Below are 17,801 nucleotides of genomic sequence, written 5' to 3'. Positions count from 1 at the left end.
AAAGATAAATATTTTTTTAATATTTACATTATGTTGGAAGATTCATCTGGGTAACTATACAATGTCAATATTTATCTAAAGATTAGAGCCACAAGATGAAATATGTGAGACATCAATCTCCTATACAACGAAGATGTTTTTAGTAAAACATTAAACATCACATTCTCCCTTCCACTGTATGTGCTGAATTTTAGTACAATGCAGCCCACACAAGAGCACACTCGCACGCCCGTGCACGCACGTGCGCATGCACACACACACACACACACACACACACACGCACACACACATACACTAGTTGTCTTATTAACAGTCTCATTAAATAAACAGCACCATTGAACTATTATTTACGTTCTGTGGTAATGTCACCTGTGCCATTTCAGTTGCTCAAAAGATAATCATTTATTTAGAGATACCCCAGAAGAAGTGAAGGAAGGGACAAGCATATAGATACGTAATTTCAAAACTCAATAGCTTTCAAAAAGTACAACTATTCAGAAGGAAAGAAGTGGCAAGCTGGTGACTCATGTTTGGACTGGGTTTCACATGGACAGTGGATGCACAGGTCATTTTCCTGCTATCTACCATTGAACATACTGGGAACCCTCTCAAGGCTAGAGAAAGTGTCAGTGCTGTCAGGTGACACAGGAAACCCTTCATCTACAAGCCTTTAACACACTTAGAGGCAGGATGTGCACAGTAGACCTGTACGGAAGCCTTTGGTGTTCAGTCTATTGCATGTGACTTAAACACCGGGTGTGGCGGCTGCTAGTTAATTAAATACATTGTTTGTAAACCTAGCCTCCTGTCTTGGCCAGTGTCACCACTCTCATTCAGTTGCCCAGATGGAACATCCCAGGGCTATTTCAAACTCATTTAACTCTATACCTCACACATCCAATGAGATCCCAAGGCCTCCTGGACCTTTCGCAAACAACCAGAGCTTACCCTTTCTGTCCACCCACAGTCTAACCTCACTTCAGAAAAGATCTACTTGGTGATGTCACCTTCTTGCTAAAAACATGGAGCATGGGGGCTGGAGAGATGGCTCAGTGATTAAGAGCACTGGCTGCTGTACCAGAGGACCCATGTTCAAGTCCCAGCACCCACAAGGTGGCTCATAACCATCTATAATGGGTCATGATGCCCTCTTCTGGCGTGCAAGCATATATGCAGGCAGAGCACTCATACATAAATAAATCCAAAAAGCAAAATTAAAAAACAAAACAAACAAAACCATGAAGCATGGGCCCCTCTACAGCTTCACAACTAACTGACGGGCACATTCTAAACCCACTCACTGTGGTCGGTGCAGCAGTGTAGGGTGTTTTCTCACCTGGAGAAAGTAAACTAAATTGTCTAAGTGCTGAATCAAGCCCGGCTGCTCTTTTCATTACAATGGTAGTTAGTCTTGAGTCAGAGTAATATGGCTGCCAGAGGGAAGAGGCGCTCCAGCTGTGTTTACGAGGTCTACTTTATTCCTGCTTAAAAAAAAAAAAAAACAAAAAAACACATTTCCGTCCCATAGGTGCAAGGTGCAATATCCTAGGAAGTTATCCTCACCAGAAATATCTGGTCAGTGTCACAGACTTGCCACCTGATGTTACCGTGTTCACTCCAGCCACGAAGCAGAATCCCAAATTAAAACGTCCTCTAGGGTCAGTGGGTCTTCTTCGTCAGACTTTTGTCCTAATACTTCTCCAGGGACAACTCAACACCCCTCCTCTGAGAAGCAAAGCATTCAGGACCCAATCGCTCTGCAGCCTCTGAGGCTAGAAACTGCAGTCCTTTCACAAATTATTAAAGTCCTGTGTAAACAACACAGCGACATTTCAGATTTAAAGGGGAGGGGAGACCTTGTCCCGGGCCTTTCTCTGATCAGAGCCGTGCTCTCAAGCAAATGATGTGACCTCTCTGACCCTCAGTTATCTCCTCTTTACACTGAGCATAATAACAGCTGCCCTGCCTAACCCATTACCATACCTGCCCTACCACCCAGAGATGTAATGAGCTGAAATGAGGCAATGTTTGTTGACATACCTAGGAAAAAAAATAAGCGCTATATAAGAGAGTCTTTAATACTAACACTCTTGACAACGATCAATATATCCAGCCAGTCCTGATGTGGGACCTGACAAGACTGCTTGGAAGGAAAGCCTTCCTTTACAGGTGGGCCCCATAAGAGCAGCTTCCTGCTGGCAGCCCATCTTTTCCTTTGAGGAGAAGGACAAGCATTGCGTACACCTGGGAAAGGCCCAGGGCACACAGTAAACATGGGCAAAGTACGTTGCCTGCATGTCATGAATACTTTGCATAGAACAGGCCCTCCAGTCAAGGCTAAGAAGGCTAGGTATAGTTGATCACATGGAAGAAAATACATTGTCTTCGCCCTTTCATTTCTGCCGGGAAGAACTTGCATTTCAATAATAATCCGATAATGTCAAGCTATTCCCAGCATTCCGAAGTCTTCTCTTCCACACCTGGTGTGCTGGGTGTGGGGAGAGCTGCTTAAGGACTGGATGTTGCTTGTTTCTCACGGCAAAGGCGAATATGTGGTCCTCAGCGTTCTTGGGAATGGAGGTGACTGGGCAGTAGTTATGGGGCTTGTGTTCTAGGGCCAGCAAATTGTGACATGAGCTCCACCCTGTAAAATATCCCTGGAGAATTAATTAATCAGCATATTTAAGATGTTCAACTTCCCTTCATCACAAATGAGAGGAAACACCTTGTATATAACAGTTGATTTTTTTAATAGAAACATCCCTGGACTCTGAACATCACTTGACCAGGAAGATGGCTTGGCCAATAAAAAAATCTTACTGGCAAAAGTGTAGTTGATCCTCGGGTCTATGTAAAAAGCAGATGTGCAAGCATTGATTGGATGCTAATGGGCCAGCTAGCTTGCAGTACACATCAGAGTGGCAGATGTGGCAGTAACAAGAGAGACTATGCCTCAAAACAAGGTGGAAAGAGGGAACAACATGTCTAAAATTTGTCTTCTGACCTCCATATGCCCACACAGCACACATGTGGAGAATTTCATGCACATTCATGCATAGACACAAAATAATAAATGAAATTTAAAAGTAAAACAAAGTCTTGGCTACATATGGAATTCCTCTGCTCTTTTCACTTTCAACATCTCTCCTCTGGCCAAACATGGATCACACCACAGGATTTTCCTAGTAAAATAATGTCCTGCTACACGCTGTGGGAGGTGACTCTAAAAACTACCTTGGGTAATCACTATTCTAGAACACAGTATCGTCGATATTACAAATTAATTCAATTTTGGTAATTTCTCATTAAGACGCCTACAGATGGGTAAGTCTAATTGTAAAAGCTAAGCATTTATAATTCATAAGCACAAATTATACTAAACTAGATGGGACTATATGTCATTAAGGTTTCATATAAGCTACAGAATGATTGTTCAGTCCGAAATTTAATTCATAAGTTGGCATTTATATATTATAGCTAACTTTTATTAGGCTCTCTAGTTAAAAGTTGAATGTAAATAGCACATTAACATTTATAATTCAGTTTCTTGATATCTGTTGTAAACCTCAAGACCCTGAAAGACACTTTTAACCAAAAGTTAGAGCCTGCTTCCTCCCGAGTTTTCAAAGTTCCCTGAGTGCTATGTTTAGCGCTCACTGAAGGTGTTTTGTTTTTTGTTTTTTGTTTTAAGCAAAGGAAATGCCCCTTGGTCCACAGCCTCCCACATATAGTACGCTTCTATTTGAAGGAATGGGGACACCACTCAAAGTGCCATTTTAGTCTCTGGAAGAAACAGTCTTGAATCCAGGATGGAGCCAGCAAGTATCAGAAGATAGGACAGATAAATTCTTAACGTAAAGAGAGAGCAGCTCTACTGACACAGAGGTTCCCTGGCTCACAGGATCCAGTCATTGCTGTCTTTACATGGCCATTCTGGTGAGGAGGCAGGGTCATTCTCTCCATCACACAGAGAGCCCAGGGTGGTTTGGTTTGCCTCGCAGGTCAGTGGGTACATGCTCTCAGCCTTGCCGTGGACAACGCTCCACCTAAATGCAGTCATTCCTCGCCCCTTCTCCTTCATCTCTACATTATACGCACATGCATGCGCACGCATATGTGTGTGTGTGTGTACTCATGTGTGCATCTGTGCATGCATGTGTGTACAAGGCTGTGTGCACATGTATGTGTGTGTGTGTGTGTGTGTGGATGAGCACCTGTGCTTATGTGTATGCATCCATATGTACAAACATATGCAGAATACTACAAAATGAGCAGGGACATTTCTTTTCACCCTGCCCCACCTCCCTCCAAAAAAACCAAGCTACCGAATTTACAAAAGCATGCTTTCCTTGCATCTGGGAGATACATGAGGGGGAGGTGACACAGGGCCAGCCAGTAATTGCAACCTATGGGTAAGGCAGGCAGACCACATGATCAAAAACTGATGTGACACTTAAAAGTGTTTCTCCACAAGGAATTCCGGTGCCCAGAAGCCTGGCGAAGCCAGTAGCAATTACAGCCATGTAATCCTTTTCATTTACTTCATATTATTGGTCTCTAAAATCAATCATTCGGTGTGGTTGGGTGAGGAGTCATCTTTATAACAAGCGCGTGCATTCAAAAACGCTTGCTGATCTTACACAGGCATTTTGGCAAGCCAGATCTGGGGAAATTTAAAACGGCTGCTTTGAAGCTCACTTTGAAATAAAAACTAGTCATTTTCCAGTTTTTTTTTTCTTTAAGTGACTAATTTTCTAGATTAGTCCCATTTGTAATGAATTCAAAGCTTGCTTCTTTGGAGTCTCCTGCATTTTCATTGGCTGCTTTGCATGTCCAGAATCCAGGCCAATTTGCTCCTTTGGGTGTTATGATTTCTTTCTTTCTTTCTTTCTTTCTTTCTTTCTTTCTTTCTTTCTTTCTTTCTTAATGTTTTAATCTGCAAAGGAATCAAATTACTTGGCCTGGACATGCAGGAGTTCCATAAAGTCCACTTGAGAAATGAGAACTAAGACTTTAAGGAGCATGTGTAAGAGCACGTGTGACACAGGACTAAACTGGGTAAGGCATGCGCCAGCTGTGGCCTCCCTCACACAGGAGGCATAGCATCACAGCCTTTGTCTCTCCCTCCTGCAGCAACTGCTTCCTCTAAATCTTTTCTTGATGTACCCACACAATATAGTCACAACTAGAAAACTTTCCTTAATCAGCAACCCCAAAACAAAATATTGTAACAACAAAGACATGAAAGAGGTTAATCTGCTGGAGAGCTGACACAGGCAGGAGACCGACTGGCCCATGGTTATCTTTTTGTTGTAAATGACAACAAAATAGCCTCAAACACCTCAGTAATTAGTGTTGAACTTTAAGAACAGCGAAGACTAAACCTGAAGTAAGGTTCAAACCTTCCCATTGCAAGGCCAAACACAAGGCATGACCCTCATGATGTCATTGTACTTAGCAATCTGCAGTGCCCAAACCAAGCTAGGAGTAGATGAAATTGTCAGCAAAGTCATGAATACCTTTGTTTACCTCCACATTTATGAATAGCCCTTAATGAGGAGTGTACACCCTTTGCTTTCTTTCTGGAAGACGAAAGTGGCATCAGCCTTTGGACTGTAGGTTTTTTTTTTCCATGGAGGGATTTTTTTCAAGGCTGACGAAGAGGCAAGTCCTGGAATAAGCAGCAGCTGGATGCGCACATAACAAGGTCCAGGGAGATGATCTCTGAAGTTGCCTCTTTTAATCTAGCACTGAATTACACCAGAAGCGGCTTTCAGCTCTGCCAGAGCACCATTGCCAAAATAACTGCAGGGCTTGCAAGCCCTAGTATGTCTCAAATCTTTCCCAAGACACCCCAATACTAGCTGAGGCACAGAAACTATGGCAACCGAATAAGAAAGCAGCCTCCGTGATTAATAGATGAAGATCCCCGAGACAGTGTCTAGCTGGGACCATCATTCATCATGGGAGCAGAATTAGCACAGAATCCATCTCAAAAACCATTAGCGAGTCTTCTTTAAAAAACAACAACAACAACAACAACAAAAGCCAAACAACCCAACACACCACCTGCCATTCTGCTGCACACGCTGGAGTCCCGAAGGCTTGGGGTGATTTAGGCATTATTTCCCATTCACCATTCAAGGGTGAGTCTCTGCTTTGGTGACTCAGGCGCTCACTTGCTTTTAGACTAGTGGAAGAAACGCTGAATAGAAAGAGTTTCCCACCTGGGTGCCTGAGGCCCAAGAGCAAACGCATTCAAAGCCCCAAATATGTGAATGAAGTCACAGGGCTCTCTGAGGTAGAAAGGAGGAAGGACAGGGAGTGGGTCATCTGAGGATGTTGGCAGAATGTGACTGTTCATGAAGCATTCCATTTTGGGGACGGGAGCATGGCCACACACTGGACCTATAAGTGTTCTCTCAGGTAGCTCACTCTAGGGCATTTGGAGTCTGGGAAAGGGAGGGCGGTACTGCAGATGCTGTAATACCAATGAGAAGATGACGACTTTCCTTAGGGGAAAAAAGAAAATACCCAATGGCGAAAGGAAAGGAGGCCCCATCTCAGCCTGCTCCTCATCTGCAGAACTCCCATATAGCATCACACAGGAAGTAAGACATCACTTTCCTCTTTTCTGGCCCATCCAATGATTTTTTTTTTTTTCTTCCAGGGCTACATTTTCATTGTATAAAATGCCAGTTCCTGCCTTAGTCTATCTACACACCAAATCACACCTTGGCAGAAGGTGAACCAAGGAGGAATTGGAAACCACGGAGAAGCATGTGTTGCCATGTTAAAGGGAAGTTCCAAGTCTATAGGTGGTACCCATGTGGAAGTATCTATTGCTCATCATCCTTTCAGAGTAAGGGTCATCTCATCTGCTGCCTGGAAGGGGCAAGACCATCAGTCTTTGGGGCATGTTAGTCACTGACTTGTTTGTCTCTTCCCATCACCTCTCCATTTACAGAACTTCAAAAAGCCCCTTGGCCCCTGGAGCTGAAAATAACTGTAATTCTCAGGGAAGGAGGGAGTCCGGGAGGACACAGGCAGGTAGCATCCTCAGGGAACTTTGCTGGTAATATCAGTTTATTTCTCCTTCTGTTGTGTCTTTTAGCAATCAGATTTCTTTTTTCCTCACTGTTAAGTCTTGTCCCTTGACTCAAAGTTCAGATTCCATGGGGGAAGGTATCAGTGGGCTCTGCTCCAGGCAGCCAGTGCTACCCACTGTAGTAGAGAAGGCAGCCCTTTGTTTTTGCTTGGAGACCCTGCTCTTCCAAACTTATTTCAAGTGTGGTCCGGAAAGACCGACCATACAGTCAACATTGAAAGTGGTCCTGTAGAGGCAGCCTGCAGGCAGAGCCTCCAGGAAGAATGCAATAGGCAGCGAGGCTTTTCTTTTGTAAATTTTCCTCTTTGGGACTTTGGCTCATCCCTGAAGAGATGACCCTCGGACTCTAAGTATGGGTAAAGGTTGTGCACTGATTTTTAAATGTTAGAAAGTGGCAGTAGCAACAGCCACAATAACAACAACAATTCTTTGGTCCCTGATGTTGCTATTGTTTTAGTTGTACAGTGTTGTGGGTTTTTTTGTTTTGTTTTGTTTGCCTGTGTTTCCCTTTCCACATTTTGGGTGTGATATTTCAACTTCCTAACTTAGAAAAGGATCATAGGTCCTCTTCCTCTGAAGCAGATGGTTCACACGCTTCCAAGCCTGTAACGCCGTGTCTGGCTTGTGGTGTGACTGCCCCTCTGGAGCCCGAGGGTTGCTTCCTTTGTATGCACTCTCTGCACTACAGACCTGCAGCCATTTCCTTCTGTACCCTGCCCCCACAAAGCAGGATCAGCGTTTCTGAAATCAGTTCCCAGGCCATTTTCCATGACTGCAGTTACCCAAATAAAAGTCAGCCTTTGTATTTAACGAGCGCTTGTGTGTGCCAGGCATTGTGTTATGTGCAGGTGTTAGCCCACTTAGTCCTTCCAACATCTACAATGCTACCACCAATCTCAAAATTTACAAATGGAAACTGAGAAGAAATAAAGTCATCCTATTTGTAAATACACACATACATTCCATATGCTGATATCTGCACACACACACACACACACACACACACATTGCATCTGCCAGACTTGACCTCAGAACTAGTTCTGGACCTATCCATTGCATTCCATAAGCAGTTTAAACTTCCCCAACCACAGTGAACTTGCCGTTATTATTAAAAATATGGAAACTTTCTTCGGTACCCTTAGTTTGCCCTGACATATCTGTTCTACATTAATGGCTGCATTGACGTTGATGCATATGATTGCAGAATAATTCTGTTCCTGTGTTTTTCCCCCTTATAATATCTGGCAGAGTGCCACTCTCATGACCTTGGGCCAGAAATGGTCATATTGAAAGCAATCTTTACTTGATGCAGTTGACATTCTGATTGATTCAGCTGCAATCCACACTAGATATGGACTGTGTGTTTCCAATGATTCCCAGGAAATTGTTAATTTTCATAATGTGGTTTACATTCAAACCATGTCAACAGTGTACAACGCCCATTTGATGATGTAGAAGACAACGCAGGGTCTACATAATGCCAGGGTCTGAGTCGGAAAGAAGAATTGACATCAGACTTCCCAAGTTTCCAGTAGTTGTTTTATAAACTATATTCACTTTCCCTATTATTTCATATTATCCTGTCTGCAATCCTCCAAGGTGGAAAGAGTAGGCTTTCAACTCAGAGAACTCATCCAACGTAATGCCGCCTCGGGGCAGTAAAGTATCTCATCCAAGAAAATAAGAGTCTGGACCCTTCAGGGTCTAGGCTCTTTAACAGCTGTCTGACATAGGGCAAAGACAAAGACAAAGGTTACATTCTCCCCCCAAACAGCAAATATTGAAAATTATTGGGGGGAAAAGGTTCAGTAGTCAGTGGTTAGGATGAAGAGCAAAGGAAAGCCGAGTCAGAAGCTTGGTCCCCATCCGTGCTGGCTACTTCTTAGCTCCATTCCTTTTGCAAGCTGATTTACCCTAGTGCAGTCTCCCTCCAGCTACCACCAGGTGTCTAACAGATGTGTGCTCTTGGTCCTAGAAGGGGACTGGGTGAGCCTGTGGGAATGAAAAGACTCCAATCCATTATCGACACTGGAAAAACAACACACAGTGTGACTATTCCACTAATAGTAGAGGAGAAAGTATGCCTGTGTATTTGGAAGACAGCAGATGCACAGTCATAGACACAAGAAGGAAGTGTCCCATTTGAGACAGAAGAAAAAACAAGGCAGAAAAAAAAAAGATAACACTTAGACCACTTATGTACAGAAAGATGCCCTCTCTATTCATTTAACAAACACTTAAGATGAAAGGCCTGTGATGGCAGGGTTTGTTTGTTTGTTTGTTTGGGGTGGTTAAGTATAGGGAATAAAACATAAAGATACTATGCACCTTCTTGGTATTATTTTCTAGAAGATGACCAAAATAAACAAGGATAATAGTTTGTCGGACTCTGAGAATAATAAAATAAGGCCTACAAGAGGTTAAGAAGTACCCTTCAGCCAGGTGTGGTGGCACACGCCTTTAATCCCAGCACTCAGGGAGGCAGAGGCAGGCAGATCTGTGTGAGTTCAAGGCCAGCCTGGTCTACAAAGAGAGTCCAGGACAGCCAAGGCTACACAGAGAAACCCTGTCTCGAAAAACCAAGGTACCCTTGACTTCATGTCAGAGGTCAAGTAAATCAGGTGCATGGCAAGGCTTTTCTGAGATAGTGATATTTGAACAAACTTCTCCAGCATATGAGGAGCAAATCATGCAGACATCTGGAGAAAGAGCTTCTCCAACCTCCTCCCCCGACCCTCAAAGCCTATGCAAAAGACCCCTCGAAGGACCTCCAGGGCCACATGCCTGCAGATGCACGTAAACTCAAGGAGCAGTGAGAGCCCGGGATGGGCCAGAGTGGCAGAAGACGGGTTTAATCTTTTAGTAGAAAAAGATAGGCTAGCTGAGCTAGCTTAGGAATTTATGTACTTGTAATTATTGTTGGGTTTTAGCTGCTCTGTTGAGAGAAGTTGATACGACCCGAAAGCAGAGGGATGCTGACACAATAACCCAGCAGAGGGACACCATGTGTGGGCCAGGGAGGTGGTAGACCAGGACAGAGTGTGTGGTCGACTATCTGGGACAGACTGGGTGGTACTGTGCATCCCACAGGTGGAGTACAAAGCTGCAACAGGCATGCGGCGTGAAAGAAGCAGGAGTTGAGGCTAAGCTCTGAGGCCTGAGCAAGTTGTGGAGTTAGCACGGGGGGAAATGAAGAAAACTAATTCGGGTCGAATGAACCAGAATAAAGCTTTCTGAACGTGTTAGATTTGAGATATCGATTAGGTCCAAGAAGAGCTAGCTACCTACCCGGTGTGCCCTGACTATTTACCACTGTGGTCTGGGAGAGGTTGGTGTAAAGAGGCGATATAAGCATCCGTGTGCTAGCCGTGGAGTATGACTCTCCATGAGTGTAATCACAATTACTCTAATAAAAACACTTTGCAAGAGCTCCTGTGTTTCACAAAGCAAGATGCCCTTGTGTACATATGCAATGCACCACACTGTACTAGTCCCATGCTGAGTAGCCCTGAACTCTCTTCTCCCTTGGGGTTTGTGGGTATGACATCTTATTTGCCCATTTCAAAGGGATTAAATGCCTCCCTCCCTTTCCTACCTTACCATATCCCCAAGAGGCAGCCATGTGGTTGCCAGAGAGAATAGCTCAGTTACTCTTGCAGTACATTTTAAGGCAAATGAGAAAAGCCTTCACTCTGAAATAAAAATATCTCCGAGCTATTTGGCTCCAGGATACCCTAAGAGAAGAGGCCCTGATGGGGGGAGGGCACAGCAGGATGCTCCAAGGCTTCACCTTCCCCTGGCACAAACATAGGTGCTATAACACAAAGTTCTTAAATAACTACATCAAAAAGTGTCTGTTGTGGGAGGAAGACAAGAAACTGTCTTAACCTGAGAAAGGGTGTGGCTGGGAGCTGCAGTGTAGACATAGAGTTTACATGGAGGGAAATGGCAGGGGCCTAATTAAGGCATTTCAATTAGTTTAGCTTGTTCTGTGATTTCCCTTTGTGTAAACAGATTAGATCGGAGAGTATACCAGCTCTCCAAACGTCACTCTAAGAGGCCTCTTTCACCTATCAACACACCCTCTGAAAAGAAGTAAGCTACAGTTTATGGGTTGTATGTAAACTTCCTTATGCAAAACAGCATTCCGCCCCCCCCATTTCAAAATATGAACATGCAATTACCCATTCACTTTGAAAGCATAGGTGCTTACTGTAAATTTAGCACAAGCTCTTCAAACCTGCATGCTTTATTTTTACTCAATGGTAACAGCCTGGGTAACTCTTGCCATCTCTTATTTAACACACTCAGTTTCACTGGTGCAGTGTTAACACGCCTCCTCAAAATGCAAATGTTCTCTTTTAAAAAAATGATAGCAAAAGCATTTACTAGATGTGGAGAGAACTTGTGTGTGTGTGTGTGTGTGTGTGTGTGTGTGTGTGTGTGTGTGTATACAAAGAGTAACCCTTATTATCACTGTGTAATAGCCACTCACTTAAAAGCATAGGCTGTTCCTGCTGCAGGTAGAGTAAGCCCTGCCTGCTCTACAAGAAAATAGTGAACCATGTGTGACAAACTCATTCATCCACTTATTCATTCATCATTTACTTGAGTGTTCTACACAAGGGCATATGTATTTTTATTCTATTTAAATGTAGGCGTTTTGTCCAACACATAGTCTTCGGATAAAGATTCCAAAGGGAATGCCTTAGGCTGTCTGTGCAGCATTCATATAAGCAGACAGCCTGTGCTCTTGGGGATGTGGCGATTGCAAAGTGGTCATGGCTGTAAAATGTAACCCACAAGGGAGGCCACCACTCCCAATCACAGCAAATAAGGAACACAAATAGAATACTTCTTTGCATCAAGATGAATTTAAAGACTCCTGAGGAAATCAAGGTCTCAGATCTGTTGCTCATTCTGTTCTGCTTATATTGGCTTGCAAAGACCTTCATTCAAGAATGTATGAAACTAAAATAAAAACAAAAGTACAGGACACCTAAGATTCAAGTACAAGTTACTACATAAACAGAAATAGGTAAACTGAAAGCAAGCAGCTAGGACAATTATGCTTTAACAGACAGTTTAGGTTAATAGGGGGAGACGCAGATTTGCCACTGTGTTTAAGGTTAGGTTAATAATTAACTCTGGTGCCTGGAGTAGTTTAATAAAAGTTTATTGTAGAAGACTAAACGTGGAATTTATAAACCACACAAATGCTTGTTATCTTGCCTTCTGGTAGCTGTTTGGGCAGGGCGGGGGGGGGGGGAAAGGTGGTGTTTTCATTCAAAAAATGGAGCACAGGCATCTTTACCTGGGGCGTGGGACAAGCTAAATAAAGGATTAATGTATCTGAAGCCACTAAACCCCTGCCATCACAGTAGCAGATGGTGGATTTGACGCCAAAATATAAGTCCGCCAGGGGAAGGAAGGCCCAAATCACCAGGATTAAGGAAAAATAAGGCAAAGGCATTTGAGTGCCCTACCCGAGAAACACATGGAAACCAAGGCTGAGGGAAGTGAAGCGCTAGCTTTTTTTTTTCTTTTCCTGAGACCCATTAATTAAGAACAATACAACTAAATTAAATGCCAAAAAAAGTTACAAATACAGTGTGGTTGTGTTCTGGTTTCGCCAGTATTTTAAACCTTTCAAGGATCTCCATTCAGGAGTAACTCGATTTTCATCCAGAGTAAACGGGGAGAGAGAGATCCCTCTGTGGCTGTGCTTGGTCACCACACTCTTAAGGCAACCACACTTGCTCTACACCGACAGAGGCGGGACTGCCCACTTCTCCACGGACTGGAGGCCGCCTCTGGAAATGCTTGCCCAGGCTAGGAGGACAGCGCCTCCAATCGTTCCTCTCGCCTCCACTCCACAAACACCTGGCCCTGCTCTTCTCTTCCCTGGACATGTGCGAGCCGCAAAGCCTTGCGCCTGGCACAGGGGCTTCGAGATGCTGCTCTTGGAGCTAGAAACTCGTGAGCCATTAAGCCAGTACCAGTGTCTACACACGTCAGGCTTCTGTCCGACACTTGTGGTCATACTAGCATCCAGAATTCAATACGTCTCCAATGCCCCCTCCATCCCCTCCCCCCGCGGGCGCCCCCTTTCCCCGGCCGGGCTCTAGTTGCTTGAGCCCCTGGTCCAGCAAGTGCTACGGGCCAGGAGGTGCCATTCTCCAGTGAACAAGCAGCTAGCTCCTAGTCATATCCCAGTTGTCCGCTCAATTCGCTCGAGATCGGAATGAGCTCGCTGAGCCCTCGTCTGGTGTTTCCAGGAGTCTGTAGCTATCACAGAAACTTTCCAGTAGCGCCGGGTACAGGACCCTGCACTGTAAAGGGGAGGAGGCGTTGGGAAAGGGGCGGTGAGGGAGCGGGAAAAATGTCTGGGTTCGGCTTCTTTCTCTGACACATGCAAGACTGGGACAGCAGCCTGGCTCTGTACCGCCCGCGGGACCTCTGGATGCTGCTTTATACCGTCTCCCTCCGTGGGGCGCTGAGTCAAACGCTGAAATTGGGAAAAGTGACACTATCCACTTAGTAGGGTCATTAACAGGGAACTGCCCAGCTTGCTTCAGGCGCCCCACAGCCTGAGAGACAGAGCTCCAGGACACCCACAATCTGCAGCCTAGCAGAGCCTACATCAGAGTGGCAAGGCCAGAACTATCTATTACCAGTCTCTCCGCCCTTCTCTCTCCCGGGGTACATCTTTTCCCGAGAGAGACCGCACAGGTCTTGGAGGAAGGCGCAGCAGGATCCAGCCCTAGAATGTAGAGCTCGGTGCTTGAGAGAGACGCAGCTGCGACAAATGGTGCCCTGCTTGCTCGAGTGGGAGCTGAGGCAGGGGGACAGGACCTAGGGCGGGGGCGCACGCAATACGAAGACACAAGCTCCTAGGCACTTTCTCTAGCAAACAAAGCCCGGAACCTCTGGTGCCAGCGGCGACTGAAGAGTGGATCCCACCAAGAGACAGGGTGCGCAGATGCTCAGGGCTATTACAAGTTTCACGCACTCCACCGAGCCCAGCCCAGACCCCGCGCCGATAACAAAAGATCCTCATCTTCTCTTCTTCACTCTCTCCACACAACCATTTCTCCCACATCACAACCTAAACCTGTGGCTGGACACAAACAGCCTTGTACTCCCCAACCCTTTCTAGCCCTCGAGGACAGAACCCCTTCTCCTGCCCCGACATTCGACACCAGGACCCGGAGCTTTCGAGAATCCCACCCTCCAGGGCCGCTCTCCTCCCTACTGGCGCAAGAGTGAGCTCTTAGCCTCGGGTCACACACACACACACACACACACACACACACACACACACACACACACACGCACACACGCACACACGCACACACACACACCACACACGCCACACCGCTGGGTAGGTCAGGCATCCACTCGGTCTCGGTCCGGGGCGGCGCCGGTGGTGTGCGCTACGCGGGTGGGAAAGCTCCTGCCATGGGGTCTCTGGGGTTCGGGACTGAAAAGAGCTGCAGGCAGGGCTTGGACTCTCCCCCAGAAAGGGACAACGTTCAGGAAACAGAGACATGAAGCCAAATAAAACACAGACACTACAAAGCCCGCAACGCGCTCCCGGGGTAACCTCGGGACCCTCAACCCAGCCTGGATCCAGGAGGTGGGGCGCGCAAGGACGCCAGGGCTATACCTTTTCGGTGCATCGACGGGCAGGCGGCCGCGGCTCGGAGCGGACTGGCACGGCGTGGATCCCATTTAGTAATCCATTATCGAGAAGATCGCTCTGGGCCTTGAGCTGCGCTCTTTCCTTCGCAAGCCTTTGTCATTCCTACATGTGTGCTTGTCTCTTTGGGGGCAACAGTCACGGCGATTACTTTCTGGGATGCAAACGAGCTGTGTTCATCTCCAATGACAGAAGAGGAGGGGAGAGGAAGGCAAAAAAAAAAAAAAACCCGAAAAAAGAAAAAGAAAAGAAGGGGAAAAACAGAAAAAGAAGAAAAACCAGCGAGGACCGGGGTAAATGTTCAAGAAAGTCTTTTCCAAATCCAAATTCCACTTGGATTCACTTCTGAGTCCCCTCAGCGGTGCCAGCGCCCATTAACTAGTCATTTCAGGGCGGGGGGCGGGGTGGGGGGTTGAGGCAGAGGTGCAGGGCTCTGGCCGGCTCTGCAACCCCGAGCGCCGTGTCCCGGGTGTGGCGACGCTGGCCGCGGCCGCACGCTCCTAAGCGGGCATCTCGGGCAGTCGGCCCCGCGGAAAAGCGCCTGTGCTGCGTCCCGAGCGCCTAGGCAGCCGAGTGTGTGGAGAGCGGAGTTGGCTGCAGCCTCACCCCGCGCGGCTCACTACTCTTGTGTCACTGGAGAGGCCGACGCTCCGGGCGGAGCCAAGTCCCGGACTGGATTGCGCAGAGAGGACTCTCCTCCAGCAACCCCGCCTCCTTGGGCTGGCGTGTTTGTCCGACCCAAAGGAGAGCTGGGGTGTGTGTGCGAGGGAAAGAGAGCGAGGGATGGAGAGGGTGCAGGTGGAGCTTTGGACTAAGTCGCCCGCCCTGCTTCTAACCACTTCAGTTTCCCTCCCTAGGGCGCAAACCCGGGAGGTCCCAAAGGGGGCGACTCGAGGGGGAAGCCCAACCCTTGTCTCCCCACCCCCACATCTGCTCTAGCAAAAGAAGAAAAAGAAAAGAAATTCCAGACAACACTGCTGAGCCCTGCCAAATCAGAAAAATAAATAGAAATAGACTTAGTGAGGAGCGAGTTACAAGAAAGAGTTTCTCCATCGATTTTCTTAAATGGAAAAGTTTTAAAGAGATGGCGAGCCTTCCCATTTCTGATTACTGTATCAGAAGGCAGATTCTGGAAGTGGTGGTTCCTCTTTCTACCTTGTATGCATTAGATACAAGACGGTGTGGTTAAAAATAGTTCTCACACACACTCGGTCATAGCACACGTTGAATAAACATATGAACTGCGTTGATGAGAACGTGGTTAACGACCGCGATCTGTTTTAAAACATCTCAGTGTCAAAGTCCGCGATGAGGATTGTTCTTAGAAATGAGTAAACTTTAGAAATAAGACTCAAACAATACCAAAAAGAATCCAACAGCTTCTCGGAAAAGGGAAAGCGCAACAATTTCCAAGGCTCTATTGTTACGAGAGCATGAAGAATGGCAGGCACGGCCTCTCTCCGCTGCTTGGATTTACAATAGGAAAGAAGTCTTGCAGTTACAGGCTTGTGCCAACTGGTCAGGCCACGCCACAGTCCCCTCCCCCCTTCGAGGCGCTCTCCCGACCGTGCCGGCTGCGCCCCGCAAGCAACTGCGCGCCTGGGCTGCGGCTCTCAGAGTAGGGTTCGCAGATGGTGCCCACTGAGGCCGCAGCCTTCAAAGAAAGTAACGCTGGGTGGCCAAGCAGTTCCCGGAGCCATCCACTGCACATTAGATCAGCAGAGAAAAGCAGGTGGGGAGGAGGATCGAGGTATCAGACCCAGGTTGGCTGAGTAGCTTCGTATTGTACCTGTTCCCCAATTTGGGGCTAGTGCCACTAAGTCCATGTTCCCTGATTTCCATTCCTGCATATGCAAACATCTGCTCGAGAGTGTTCAGGAAAGAAAAACGAATACGTGACAACGTCCTCGACATCTCCCCCGCCCTCAGTCTTTTTTTTTCGCCCTCTAACAAAACCACCTGGGGAAAGAGTGGGAAGAATGATTAAAGGCGAAAATCAGTTCTGCTGTTCTCCCAAACTACCACCAGGGGCCGCTATCCCCACCCTTCCTTAGGCCAGAGAAAACCGATACAGATCCCAAGTGGTTGGGGGCGCGGCCCAAGGTGCGCGCGCAGCGCCCGCGGCTCTTGGGCGCGACTCTGGAAAAAGACTGGACTTGGGAGGTGGCCGTTTTGCTCCTGTTCTAGAAGCTTGGGTGAGGGCTGCTGCTCTCCATTGCCCTCCTAGCCCTGGGGCTTGGTGCGACAGGCTCCCTTGGCGGAGACTTCTCTAACACCTAGATTTAAGCTGGAGGTGGGCAGACTCAGTCGCAGTCGGTCCTTCGTCCGGCATCTTCAACCGAGCTGGTCGCCAAGGCTCCCTCTTCGCTCCCTACCGCTGATTTACATGCTAATTATGTCTGGGAAAAGTTCTTTAATTGGCAGAATTAGGCAGAGCAAACGAATTGTTTCACAGACTGAACCAAATTAATTCCGATTTAGCTCCTTCCCTTGGAGAAACAAACAATTAAGCTGTCTTGTTTGCTTTATGGATATATTGGAAGTGCCCCACATCGCGTTTCAAGATATTGTTTAAAGGGTAATTATTTTCAATATTAATACTTGCATGTTTAACTTGTAGTAGCACCGAGCCACGAGTTGAGATTAAATTTACCTAATTTGAAATTATGAATACAAGCGGGAAAGAATTTGAATTTACGTTTGACGGTAAAGAAATACCACCCAGAATCTTCCTGGCAATTATTAGATCCTAAAGGCTCAGTGTCCAATTAGGCGCCCATGTCCTGACCACGTGGCACTACTTTTACACCTGCCTGAGAAAAGATGCTCCAGGAACCAGGGAAGGAGGCGGGAGCCAACAGCCTAAGACTCTCCCCAAAGCCAAACAACTTTTCAGCAAAATCGCTGCCTCTCTAAAGCTTTTGGAGTCTGCAACTTACCCTCTAATGAAGCGAAAAAGCCAATGAGAGTGAAGAATCACAGAATGCTGGA

At 46.5% G+C, this 17,801-nt stretch overlaps 1 protein-coding gene across 3 annotated transcripts in view; it reads right to left on the bottom strand.

The window, feature by feature from the left end:
* The window catches only part of SEMA6A (semaphorin 6A), a 119,130-nt gene extending 103,675 nt beyond the window's left edge, over positions 1–15,455 (bottom strand). For 2 of the 3 annotated variants that reach the window (XM_084778250.1, XM_084778252.1), the window contains exon 1: positions 14,778–15,455. The gene's annotated coding sequence lies outside the window, so the exon portion shown is untranslated. The remainder of the gene's footprint in view (positions 1–14,777) is intronic. The other variant, XM_084778251.1, reaches the window with a different exon arrangement.
* Between the last annotated feature and the right edge of the window lie 2,346 nt (positions 15,456–17,801).

Source organism: Acomys minous, assembly GCF_964271855.1.
Source record: "Acomys minous genome assembly, chromosome: 4".
Taxonomy (NCBI): Eukaryota; Metazoa; Chordata; class Mammalia; order Rodentia; family Muridae; genus Acomys; species Acomys minous.
This window is presented reverse-complemented; position numbering and strand designations above follow the sequence as displayed.